The sequence below is a fragment of the Leopardus geoffroyi genome, chromosome C3 (assembly GCF_018350155.1).
Source record: "Leopardus geoffroyi isolate Oge1 chromosome C3, O.geoffroyi_Oge1_pat1.0, whole genome shotgun sequence".
NCBI lineage: Eukaryota > Metazoa > Chordata > Mammalia > Carnivora > Felidae > Leopardus > Leopardus geoffroyi.
The window spans coordinates 38757877-38771507 of record NC_059338.1 but is presented as its reverse complement, the minus strand read 5'-3'; the positions used below and the strand labels follow the sequence as shown (position 1 = coordinate 38771507).

At 39.9% G+C, this 13631-nt stretch overlaps 1 protein-coding gene and 1 long non-coding RNA gene across 4 annotated transcripts in view; one reads left to right on the top strand and one right to left on the bottom strand.

Moving 5' to 3' along the window:
• SPATA45 (spermatogenesis associated 45) overlaps positions 1–13631 on the top strand; it is a 31049-nt gene that overhangs the window by 6872 nt on the left and 10546 nt on the right. The window lies entirely within an intron of this gene.
• LOC123584872 lies at positions 530–13562 on the bottom strand. The gene is made up of 3 exons (XR_006705714.1): positions 13332–13562; positions 12986–13156; positions 530–878 (listed from the first exon to the last, which is right to left on the bottom strand). It is a non-coding gene; the product is annotated as an uncharacterized LOC123584872 (long non-coding RNA).

Here is a 13631-nt window from a genome sequence, read left to right as displayed (position 1 = left end):
GTCATAGGTTCTTCCTGAGCCTTTCGGGCCTTCATTGTTTTTAACTCAAAATAATCCTCATGCCAAAGCAGCACATCCTCGGGTGGCCTGCCCTGAACCTCAGCAGTTTCTTCCTCTGACACTTCCTTAGATGTTTCACATATTAAAAGTTGATGGGGCACCTGGATGGCTCAGCCAGTTAAGCGTCCGACTCTTGATTTCGGCTCAGGTCATGATCTCATAGTCATGAGATTGAGCCCCATCTTCGGCTCTGTGCTGAGCTTGGTGCCTTCTTGGTCTCTCTCCTTTCTCTGTCCCTTCCTCTCTCTCTCTCTCTCTCTCTCAAATAAATAAACAAACAAATATATTTTTTTTTTTAAGTTGAGCTGGTAGCTGTGGAGAGTTAGTAACTGAGTGGCAAGAGATCCATAAAAGGAGAACACAATGCAGGTGAAAATGAGGATGAACAAACAGAAAAGAACAGATTGAAGCATGTTACCCCACACCCCGTTAGATCAGTCTCCTACTCTGGGAATAGGTCAGTCTCATATAATGGGTAAAATTAGTTTATTTGCTGAAAAATACTAATCTTTTAACAGATTTTATTCATAGAAGCAACATTTTCCCCCCACGAGTACACAAATTCCTCCTTGTTGAGCCAGAGAAACACATTTTGGGGTGGTACATTTTGCTCCTCCACAGTCCTGCCTTTGAAATTTCCTCAAGAAATTTCATCGTCTAGAAGTTCAGCCAGTAGATTGTTCAGTCTCCTTGAACTAGACTCAGTTCTGATGATAGGTCAGTTCAGTTAAATTCATTTCAGAAGGCCATCTTTCAGGTAGGCTACCAAAGTTAGGCCTATATTATGCAAACAATCAGGTATTTAATCAGAGGCATTTCTGGGAAACAAAAGAAAAATAATGGTTAATGATTAGAACAAGTTGTAAACCAGTTTCTGAGTTCTGAGGGTAGCCACTTGAGATTTCTAGATGTTAGATTTGAAGTATTTCTAGATGGACTGAGGGCAGATAGTAGCAATCTGATAGACTTTCCTAGTTTGCAGTTTGAGTGTCTCTGTGATTTTTCTGAGTGGCGCCCATAGTAATAGTCAACAAGGATCGTCCACACATGAGCTCTTGTGGTGATTTCTCTGAAGTTTATATACCAAGTTGTCCAGTTTTAGTTTGCATGGCTTGGGAAAAAGGGCAGTTTTAGTTCTTAATGATTTCAAGACAATGGTAGGGAAAAATTGGAAATGATAGTTTGAAAATTTATAGCTAGAAGAGTTTAGGATCCAGTCCAATATACAATGAATAGTATTAGCTTCTAATATCCACAATGGTATGTTATTGAAACATAATTTTTCTTTATAAATACTGTGATTTCCACCAAAGATAGCAAAGCAAAGACTAATTTGTTTGCAAAATAAATCTACTTTCAATAAGCTTGGCTTGATTATATAAATACAGCAGGAGTGATGATTGATTATATATGCTCCTTTCGGTTTGCTTGCTGGAACTTTTCATAAAGAATCTCCTTTTAACAGCTTCTCAAGGTGAAGAAGTCAAACCAAATACTTGCAATCAGACTTTGTAATACCTATAGATTTGGATTAATTACTCTCTTCTTGGGGTCCCCCGAATATCCTGAGAGGCTTGCACCTGCCAGGAAGTGACCTTCCTTACTCAACTGGTAAGGCTGTTAGGAATCCTGCAAGGAAGGTACCACGCTGATATTTCCAAGGAGTTTTATTGACTCCATAAAGTCAACCTTAGTTCCTTAAAGCAGTCTGGTCACACCTAAATCTATGCATGTCTCTTTCAAATATGACATTCCAGTCAAAGCCTTTGTAATATAACCAGCTTCCAACTGTGTCATGTTACAAGGAGAGCAGATTCTTATTGAACTTGGGCAAATAACTATATTGCCATGAAAATATAAGAATATCACTGAGAGTTTCTGAATTCTGGAGAGATCAGATAGGGAGAAAAAGATATTTCAATTCTGGTTACAAAGGTATAATTTATCAAACTGCTATAAGTCATAGCTTAAGAGGAAAGGCTTCCTTGTATCTATAAAACAGAAGATTAAAGAACCAACTATATTTTAAACAAAAAGTCATAAAATTAAAATCATCCTCATCAGTTCACTTGGTCCCATATAATTAATTCTTGTTCGGCTTGAATTCAGTTTTTTCATTAGTTCCAGAAATTTACCCAGTTTGATGCATATTTACATCTATTTAATTCATTTATTAATAATCATACCGAGAGGGGCGCCTGGGTGGCTCAGTTGGTTAAGCTTCCAACTTCAGCTCAGGTCATGATCTCATGGTCCATGAGTTCGAGCCCCATGTCAGGCTCTGTGCTGACAGCTCAGAGCCTGGAGCCTGCTTCAGATTCTGTGTCTCCCTCTCTCTCTGCCCCTCCCCTGCTCATGCTCTGTCTCTGTCTCAAAAATAAGTAAAACATTAAAAAAAATAATCATACCAAGATTACTCATGAAAAATTTATGAAACATTAAAGCAGTTAGCTACCATCTTTATTTATTTATTTATTTATTTATTTATTTAGGCTGACAATTTTGGTAACAAAGATAACATGAGCTTGTTTGACTTTTAGTAAACCAAGGTGGAAAAGTATCATACTTAATGCTGATAACTCTAAAGACTTATTTTTTTCAGCATCTGTATCATACTTTTTTTCTCTTTTTTAAATTGAAATGTAAGTAACATATAATGTAATACTAGTTTCAAGAGTACAATATAGTGAGTCAACAATTCTTTTAATGTTTATTTATTTTTGAGAGAGACAGAGCATGAGTGGGGGAGGGACAGAGAGAGATGGAGACAGACTCTGAAGCAGGTTCCAGGCTCTGAGCTGTCAGCACAGAGCCTGATGTGGGGCTCAAACCCACAAACTGTGAGATCATGACCTGAGCCAGAGTCAGAGGCTTAACTGGCTGAGCTACCCAGGCACCCTGAGTCAACAATTCTATACTTTACTCAGTGCTCATCACGATAAGTATACTCTTAATCCCCTTCACCTATTTCACCCATCCCCCTATTGATCTCCCCTCTGGTAACCACCAGTTTCTTCTCTGTATTTAAGGGTCTGTGTTTTTTTTGTCTCTTTTTTCCTTTATTTGTTCACTTGTTTTGTTTCTTAAATTACACATATGAATGAAATATGATATTTGTCTTTCTCTGTCTGACTTATTTCACTTACTGGTATACCCTTTAGGTCCATCCATGTCGTTGCAAATGGCAAGGTCTCATTCCTTTTATGGCTGAGGAATATTCCATTGCATATATTATATGTTATGTAATAGTCCATTGTACATATTACATATATATCACATCTTCTTTATCCATTCATCTATGGATAGACACTTGGGTCGCTTCCATATCTTGGCTGTTGTCAATAATATTGCAAAAAACATAGTGGTGCATATATTTTTTTGAGTTAGTATTTTCATTTTCTTTGGGTACACACCCAGTAGTGTGATTCCTGGATCATATAGTGTTCTATTTTTAATTTTTTGACAAACTTCCATACTGTTTTCCACAGTAGCTACATCAGTTTGTGTTCCCACCAACAGTGCATGAGGAGTCCATTTTCTCCACATCCCCACCAACATTTGTTGTTTCGTTTTGTTTTTTAACGTTTATTTTTTTTTGAGACAGAGAGAGACAGAGCACGAACGGGGGAGGGTCAGAGAGAGAGAGGGAGACACAGAATTTGAAGCAGGCTCCAGGCTCTGACCTGTCAGCACAGAGCCCGACATGGGGCTTGAATTCACGGACCACAAGATCATGACCTGAGCCGAAGTCGGACGCTTAACCGACTGAGCCACCCAGGCGCCCCTGTTGTTTCTTGTTTTTGATGTTAGTCATTCTGACAGGTGTGAGGTGGTTTGTCCTTATAGCTTTGATTTGCATTTCCCTGGTGATGAGTGATGTTGAACATCTCTTCATGTGTCTATCGGCCATCTGTATTTCTTATATTTATTAAACCAACAAATTTAAGGGGCGCCTGGGTGGCGCAGTCGGTTAAGCGTCCGACTTCAGCCAGGTCACGATCTCGCGGTCCAGGAGTTCGAGCCCCGCATCGGGCTCTGTGCTGACAGCTCAGAGCCTGGAGCCTGTTTCCGATTCTGTGTCTCCCTCTCTCTCTGCCCCTCCCCCGTTCATGCTCTGTCTCTCTCTCTGTCCCAAAAATAAATAAACGTTGAAAAAAAATTTTTTAAAAACCAACAAATTTAAACTTTGCTTTTATTAACTGAAAAATTTCCTAGATCACATGAGCCTGAAAAACATTTAGCTTAGTTTCTAATATATTTTTGAGATTTAGAACTGCTTGAATTATAAATGCTTAATTTTAAGCCAGTTATATAGTGCTCTTTTACAAGTTAATTCTGGTAATACCATCTGGAGGTAGAAAAACACCATATTTGTAATGTAGAAAACAGAGTTTTTATAGCTTTCCATTAAAAATTGTTAGCTACGAATCAAGTATAGCAATATACAACTCACTAGTATATTAGTTAAGTTTATCTACTTGGATGGCTAAAGCTTTTTACCAGTAGTATTTGTGGAGAAGGCACATGATTTGTATTTGCTCTTGACAAGTAATCTTATGGAAGCTGTGGAGCACTTTGTATTTTTTAAAAAGTCATTTTTCCTGCTCCTACCCCGTTTAGTCTTAGGCAAGTGTGGCCATTGTTTTAGATACCCCCTGGGGTGTTTATATTGCAAAGGCAACGTAAGATTTATATCTCGAAAGGACAGAGAAAGAATGTAAGTTCCTCCGAGAAGAACTTTGGTTTTTTAAGGTCAATAATTTACAAGCCTTAGGAGAAAAATGGGGGAAGTTTTAGGATTGGTGAAAGCAATAGATAGAATTTGCATTGCCTCTAGAGCTGCATTTAAAAAAATGTTTATATGTTTTTGAGAAAAAGAGAGTGGGACAGAGGATCCCAAGCAGGCTCTGTGCTGACAGCAGACAGCTTGATCAAAAGGGGGGGAAGTTGTTAAAAAGAAAACCACAGGCCCAAAATGGCATCAATTAGGTTAAGGTCTCAATTCCGTAACCCAAAGGCTTAGTACCTAACCTGACTGCAGTTTCAACCCCCCAGGAGTGCAAGCTTTACGTAGTCAACATGAAAAGTTCCTGGTCAGCACTAGGAAATTTACTCATGGGCCCTTCCCATTCCCTTTAAGAAGGTAACTTTGCCTAAAACAATGGATTCTTTGCAAATAATGTTCTTTTTTCCATTTTCTGTCTACCTTTAAAAACCTTTGCTTTTCTGTGGCCGGTTGGAGCTCCCCTCTACTTCCTAGGTAGGATGCTACCCAATTCATGAATCAACTAATAAAGCCAATTAGACCATTAAAATGTCCTCAGTTGAATTTTTGTCATTTAACAGGGCATATAGTTTTATTTTAGCATGGGGGGGGGAGGCCTAAAAAAAAATTCCTATCAGGCTTTGACTATCAACTTCCACTTTCTGATCAATTTTTAACCATATAGCTACTTAAAAAATGTTTTTTTTTTTTTTATATATCCTGTCAATTTTTAGCTGGGATGGATAGTAAATATTTCTGGCAGTATTAAACAACTTTATGGACCCTTCAAAGGGTCTTCAAAGAGGGTGCAAAGATTATTACCTTCTCAAGATCCAGAATCATTCTCAAAGATAGCCAAAAGAAAGAACTGACAGCCAGCATGTCCCAGGCAGGCAGAAAGCCAAGCCAAGCTCCCAGGACACAAAACAAGCTTAGTAAGATTTTACTAGTTTTTTCCTACTTTTTAGGTACCTACAGTTTCCAGGACCACAGCTCTTAGACATAAAATAAACAGGTGTGCCAGAAGATGGTCTGCTTAATTGTTTGGATCTTAAGAAGGAAGAACTTATGTTGGATGCGGAGTTTTAATTTTTGGTCTAAGGACTAATTTCTGTTTTTTCATCTTGGAAAAAGGATTCTCTGAGGTTTGCTGTTACATTCTTTTGTATCTACTTTTTAATTTTAATAAGACAATTCTTTAGGATGAGCGCTCTCTAAAATTTTTCAAATACAGTAGTTTTTCTAATTTAGAAGATCTGTTGTCTGGCCACTGATGAGTAGGATCTACTCATCTCAGTAGTGAGTCAAGCTTAAGCCTTCTTATGGCTTAACCAAGGACACAAGAGGCATCCCACAAGACAGTGTAAAATATGCAGCTCTCACAAACATCTAGAGAGTTCATTTCCAAAGATAGACTGTGAAAGCAAAGTTTTGGATCTGGACCCTTGGTCTAAACTCCCCTTCTCTGGGGCACCTGGGTGGCTCAGTCGGTTGAACTTCTGACTTTGGCTCAGGTCATGATCTCATGGTCTGTGAGTTCAAGCCCCACATCAGGCTCTTTGCTGACAGCTCGGAGCCTGGAGCCTTCTTTGGATTCTTTGTCTCCCTCTCTCTCTGACCCTCCCCCATTCATGCTCTGCCTCTCTCTGTTTCAAAAATAAACACTAAAAAAAATTTTTAAAATAAAATAAAATAAAATAAACTCCCCTTCTCAAAGCCCAGCCCCATCTCCTCGAATCCTAAAACTCCAACTTCCCCAGGAAAAAAAAACATTTTAACAACCAGCTGCCTATTACAATTTCCCTTTCCTGACAATATTTGCAGAGCACTTCTGCCTGACCTCTAATCCTAGGGAAAACAACGTACTTAGGTAAATACTGAATGTCAGCAAGGGAACTGAGCAAAAGCACCCAGGAAGAGCAACAGGGCTTTGCTCTTATTATTCGACTCCTCCCACTTTCTAGGGCTCTGTAATCAAGCTCTGCCAGTTGCAGACATTCCTGTGCCATGTCCTTTGTGGATGTATCCTGGCAAAGAATTCATGTCCCCAGGACAGCAGCAGATCTTTTAAATTATAAAGCCCCTAGGGGCACCTGGGTGGCTCAGGCAGTTAAGCTTCCAACTCTTGATTTCCGCCCAGGCCATGATCTCACGGTTCCTGAGATCAAGCCCCATGTTGGGCTCTCTGCTGAAAAATGAAGAGCCTGCTCAGTGTTCTCTCTCTCTCTCCCTCTCTTTATATCCCTCCCCTGCTCTCTCTCTCAAAATAAATTTTTAAAAAACATTAAAAAAATAAAAATAAAACCCCTTTACCTATGCTCTGGGAGGATCCTACCAAATTTACAGAAGAATTAGAAAGATTAGTGGCTATTTACAACCCCACTCACACGGGCCTAGACTGGCTATTAAGGACTTTTCTTCCCACCCATGATTATATTGACGTGGGAAAGAAAGGCAAAAGAAAACAATTAAATTTCCTTACAATTTACAGTCCACTGACAAGTCCTTGAGACAGGCAAAGTGACCTTCCTCTAGGAATTCAGCTGCCTGGATGATGACACTTCGCTGAGGGCAAAAGGCACTCTTAGCCAACCCCCCAGGATCCTGTAAGTCTACTTAAACGTGTAAAAACTCTTTTTGAAATTCCTTTATCTCTACCCCCCAAGATATATGTTGGCAATTATACTCTAAGCATATGGCCCCCTGAAAGATATCTAAAGGGTCTCATAACTAAGGTTTTATTAGACAGTAATAAATGGCCCTTTCCTACCCATAGCTAGCCCCCTCGAGGTCCTGGAAACCTTGCTTCCAAAATTCCTTAGAGACTTACATTTTCCCTAACCCCCTGGTATAATCAGTCACCCGTCACAACCCCAGTGCAGCTCTTTCTGCCCACCATCCTGTCCCCATGTTTTAATAAAACCACCTTTTCACATCGAAGATGTCTCAAAAATTCTATCTTGGTCATTGGCTACAATCCCCAACATTTCCACATCAATATGATGGTTATGAGACAAGCTAGATGGTCCCCTGGAGAATACCGCCCTCACTAAGGAAACAGATGGCCCTAGCTGTTCCCAGCCCCTCCTGCACATGACCAGGAAACAGTTCAGTTGGAGGCTGATATCTAAGGCTTCATAGGAGCAATGTTCGAGGTGTTCCCCCTCAGAGTAAATTGGTCTGAGGTTGAACTATGTACTTAGTTGTTCTTTGAGCACATAATAGCTCTTCTTTGAGCTCTCCTTTGAGCACTCTACATAGTACTATGAACTATGTACTTAGCTCTTCTTTGAGCACATAAAAGCCTTTGTTGAATGTTCTGTACATACTTTTCAAAGGCAAACTGCATTAAATCCAGAAGCCCTGGAACATAGCAATCTTTTAATTTCTGCTTTAGTGGGAAATTTTCTCCCGGATGTTAAATAACAAATCCACCTGCTCTGTTGGTGAGGGCAACCACTAAGCATAATAATGGAGACAGCTACTTTAAAAAAAAATTTTTTTTTAATGTTTATTCTCTGAGAGAGAGAGTGTGTGTGTGCATGAGCAGGAGAGAGGCAGAGAGAGGGAGACACAGAACTCAAAGCAGGCTCCAGGTTCCGAGCTGTCAGCACAGAGCCTGATGCGGGGCTCGAACTCACAAGCCATGAGATTGTGACCTGAGCCGAAGTTGGATGCTTAACCGCTTAACCGACTGAGCCACTCAGCTGCCCCTGAAGGCGGCTACTTAATTCTTTGAAAATAGCTTGCAGGAAAGCAGGAGAAAAAGAACTGATAGCAACAATTCCTGCTTTGCAACCTGAATCTTTGGAAAGGCCAAAGCAGGACTCTGAGAGTAATTCAAGGCCCATTCAGATCTCCCCCTATTCGCCTCCAGACAAGCACAGATATTGCAAGAATCCAGGTCACCGGAAGAGAAATTGTCCTTTATTAAGGAAGAGGAAAATTTAAGAAGCAATTTCCCTAAACCCTATCACCCTCAGAGAGTGTGCTTTTCTTCTGAGGGACAATTCCCCCTTGAATGACAGTGCCAGCCGGTCCTCAGTCACACCCCAGAGCCCACCATTAACCTTAAAATGAGGATCAGGAATTGGATTTCTTAATTGACACTCATGTGACTTTCTCTACCATCTGCTCCAAGGATTTATCTCTACCTGTCACCTCTGATTTTAATCAGGGGGTAATCAAACTAAGTAGGGAACTTGTATAGACTCCCTCATCCCCCTAAAGACACTGGCTGAGTGAGACCATAAAGCCTCCAGATCTAAACTTCAATGGTTGCAAACAACCACTAACTACTTAGGACATGAGACATCTCAGGGCATCAGAAGTTTACTCCACAACACCATCCATCAATTTTGTCCATCTATCTCCCTGAAACAAATCAATGGTTATGTACATTGGTGGGGGGGGGGGGGGAGGGGAGGCAGCTGACTGTTGCAGCCAAAGAATTCCTAATTTTGTAGACCTTGTTAAACCTCTGTATGCCCTTCTCCCAGACACAGCCAGAGCCCATTTCCTGGCTTTCAGAGACATTAACCTCCTTTCAAGCCTGGAAACTAACATTGTCAACACCCCCAGCTCTTGGTTTACCTAATTTTAACAAACCTTTTCATCTATACTGCCATGAAAATAATGGCATTGCTGCAAGCATTCCAGGACAATCTTTTGCTCTCGGATACAACCAATAGCATATTTCTCATGCCAGTTAGACCCTGTGGCATTGGCTTGACCCCCATGTTTATTTATTTGTGGTGACCACAGCTGCCACCTTGATTGACAAAGCCAGTACTCTTACATTAGGCTCCCCCATTCACCTGTGTGTTCCCCATGCTGTGTCTGCTCACTTACGAGTTCATAAGACACGGCACCTCTCTACACAGTGACAGACCACTTACAAACAAGCTCTTTTGACTAGCCCTCCCATCATCTCACATCGTTGTAACACTTTAAATCCAGCTACCTTACTACCCCTCCCTGACAATGGAGAGCCCACGCTATTCCCGGTGATTGCCTTACAACTATAGAAATGGTCTCAAAGCCATGAGAGGATTTCTCAGACATCCCTTTAGACAACCCAGACTTAACTTCTAGTTTTTGATGGCTCCTGTTAATGACATTTATGGGGAAACATAACTAGTTATGCCGTAGTTTCCCCATAGGAAACAATGGAGGCATGTTCTTTGCCCACTGTAAAGTCAGCCCAAGCAGCTGAACTCACAGCTCTTACTAGAGATTATAGTTTGACATAGGGAAAACTGCTACTATTTACACAGAGTCCAAATATGCTGTTGGCACCATTTGGAAATCCTATGGATTCTTCAATTCTGCAGGTACTCCCATTGCTAATGGGCATATAATTGCTGCCTACCACAAGCTCTTCATCTCCCTTTTAGAACTGTCATTGTTCACTGTTCAGCCCATACTAAGAAAACTGATGCTATATCTTTCGGAAATGATAGGACTGACAGAGCTACTAAATATGCAGCCCCCAAACAGACCTCTTTATCCTTTCTCCACCCAATTTTAAAACCCGCCTTTATTGCTGACTGACAGAACCAAGTTTTACAGCTGCCCAAACCAGACTATAGGCTTCCTATAACAACTATAGTATTCTGCAATCTTACAGATTGACAGGAACTCATGGATCATGGAAATGTATGAAAGTTCACTTTACCAATGGCAAAAGTCATGGAATACTCCAGACCCTGGGCATTACAGGTTCAACTCCAACCTTGTCTGTAAACCACATTGGTCTTTCTATTTTATGTGGCAACAAAGTATGTAAAGAGTTCCCACCTAAATGGTCAGAATGATGTGAACTTGGATACTTGGCCTCTTCTGTCACTGAATACTCCACCCTAAATGCCAGGCAAATTACAAACGTGGGCTCTTCTGTTCTTAAACGCGTGCTATGTAAATGTATCACTTGGGAAGTCAAAAAATCTGCTTGTACATCACAACTCCAAGGTTTTTTTTATCAGCATTGAGGGTCGTATTTCCAAACTTTGGAGATTATGAATTGGGAAAAGCAGTCCTAAATCTCTCTGTGGTAATGGAACAAGAGTTTGATATCACTATGCAAGCTTTGAAAATACTCGAGTCAGAAGTTAACAGCTTAGCCTGCATGGCACTCCAAAACCAATGTACCCTAGATACACTGTCCAGCAAGGAGAAGTTTGTACAATCATCAGTGAAAAATGCTACTTCCATGTAAATCAAACACTGCAAATAGTATCTAGCTTATATCTGTTAAAAGAAAGGATTAATATTTTTCATCAGGTAAATGAAGTTCAGACATTTTGTTGCACCGACCTATTTCCAGAATTGGGGAACTGGTTTAATGTTGTATGGGACATGTGCTTTGATTTGTTCTTTTCTGTTTGCTCCTCATTCTACTCTGTTTTTCTCTCCCTTTGCAGATCTCTTGGCTCCTAACCCATTTTCTCTTTCCACAGTCACCAACTTAGCTTTTAATATGTAAAAATTCCAGAGAAGTTTCAGAGGAGAGAACTGTAAGGATTCAGAACAGTGGCCCCAAGATGTACCATTTGGCGTGCAGATTATTTCAAGATGAAAACAATTGTTGGGAAGGAAAAATTTTCCTCTCCCATTCAAGATTCATCTAACTGGTCTAAGAATTAAATTGACATGAGATAGATTAACAGGACAGAATCCAATTTAATTATGAATGTACAGGAAATCCACATAAACATGAGAGATTCCAAAGACAGTCAGGAAAGTGGGGGTATATATGTCATCCTGAACAATGGAGATGAAAGTAGGGGTTTGAGACTTCAAAGGAAAGTAAGGAAAATCCCAGGAAGATGAAAAAGATAAATTTTCAGTAAGTAAATGTTTGCAGGGCCATATAGAAACAATGAGATATAGAGAAATTTTAACAAACTTGGCTAGGTTCCTCCCTGTCCACCAACATAGTTCATATTATACTGTAGTTATCTGCGGTGATTGCCCCCTTTCTGGACCAGGTCCTCTATTTGAATTCTTTTAGGCAGCCAAGGGGAAAGTCAAAGTTTCTTCCTGAACCGTTTGGGCCTTGATTGTTTTTGGCTCAAAATAATGCTCATGCTTAAGCATCACATCCTGTGGTGGCCTACCCATCATAGCAAATAAGAGTAAATCTAGGAAAATGGGGATAGGATACCTTAGAATGTAGCCTAAAATCTTTATTGGAAGAGTAACCTTTGAGCGAGGAAAAATTGTTGGCTTAAGAATTATTCAAATTGGCTCTCTTATGTGACAAATGATTGCCTTGTAAAATAATGATAGAGCATTACTCTTAGATACAACACACATAACTTTCTGAATTGATAAACTAATCCAACCAATGTACATTTTAGAAAAAACTTATAATGCTTGTGTTGGGGCTCAGGGAAGGCTACCCCAAAATATGCCACTTTGGCATCTTGATTATTGTGAGTTAAAGTTACTTAAGAAACAGCCAGTGCAAAAAGGAGACCCTGACACTCCTTTGTCTCCAGAAAGCAAGAAATTAATCTCCCATGTGAAAGGTACCTTCCCTGTACCAGGAGGTAGAGACATCCTTATCATCAGAGAGAGAGAATTCAGGGTGAAGAAGCCTTTATAAACAAACCTTCTTACTTTTACTAACTTACTGTCCCAGTCCAAATTCTGTTTAGAAATTCTTACTAGTTAAAGTTCCCAAACATAAGTTTTCTTTATCCTGTCAACTCCTCACTAATTTATTGTTTCTTTGTATAAAACAAGCTGCCAGCCTTGGTCATATCTGTAGGAGCTCTGTACGTACAAATTAACTTTGATTCTTTCCTGTTATCTGTCTTATGTCAATTTAATTCTTAGACCAGCCAGAAGAATCTTGAAGTTAGAGGAAAATTTTCCCTCCCCAACACTTGCTTTATATACTTTATAGTTTACAAGTCCCTTCATCTGTTGTCTCATTTCATCCTCACAATACCTCAGTACTGATATCAGCCCATTTCAGCTAAGGACGCTGAAGCTCACAGATGCAGACATATTCTTCCAGGTTGCACTCTAGCGAGGGAGGATTTAGCCCCTGGCCCACAGGTGCCAGGGTTGTGCCCAACTAATTAGATCTCTTGATAAGCCTTTTGGATTATCTGGGAGCTTTACGAAAAAACAAAACCAACAGCAAAATACCTTCTTATCTTCAGCAGCTGCCCTGCACTGGTCTCATCAGAGACACCAAATTCATCAGAGTTGGGTGGTCTTCTTTTGCTGACCCTTCATATAGTTCTTTAGGGAATTCATTTCTCTGGCATTGTGAACTGCTCTCTTCAATACCAGTCTTATTTCTACTATCCTGTATTCCTGTAAAAAGAAAAAGAAGTGATTACTTTTGTATTTCTGAAGATTTTTTTACAGGGAGGCTTCCTCTTCTGATAAAAAAAAAAAAAAAAAGACGTATGAATAAAATAATTCCCCAAGTGAAATAAGAAGTTTTAATAAAACCAATAAAAATAGCTATGGTTTACTAAGTACCTACCTTAAACCTTTAGACTATAAGCTCCATTGGGATAGGTATCCATTTGTCCCCAGTACCCAGAACAACACCAGGCACAGAGTAGGTGTTCAACAAATATCAGTATGTGTAATAAATTGATGCCAGGCACAATGTAAAGAGCTTTCCATGCACATCTCATTGAATTCCAACTTCTTCCCTACCTCCTACAGTATACACACAAATCTACAGCTTAATGAAATAGGTATCTTTATCCCAGATGAAGAGATTGATATTGAGAGATTGAGTAATTTATTAGAGGATACATGGCTGATAAGTAAATGG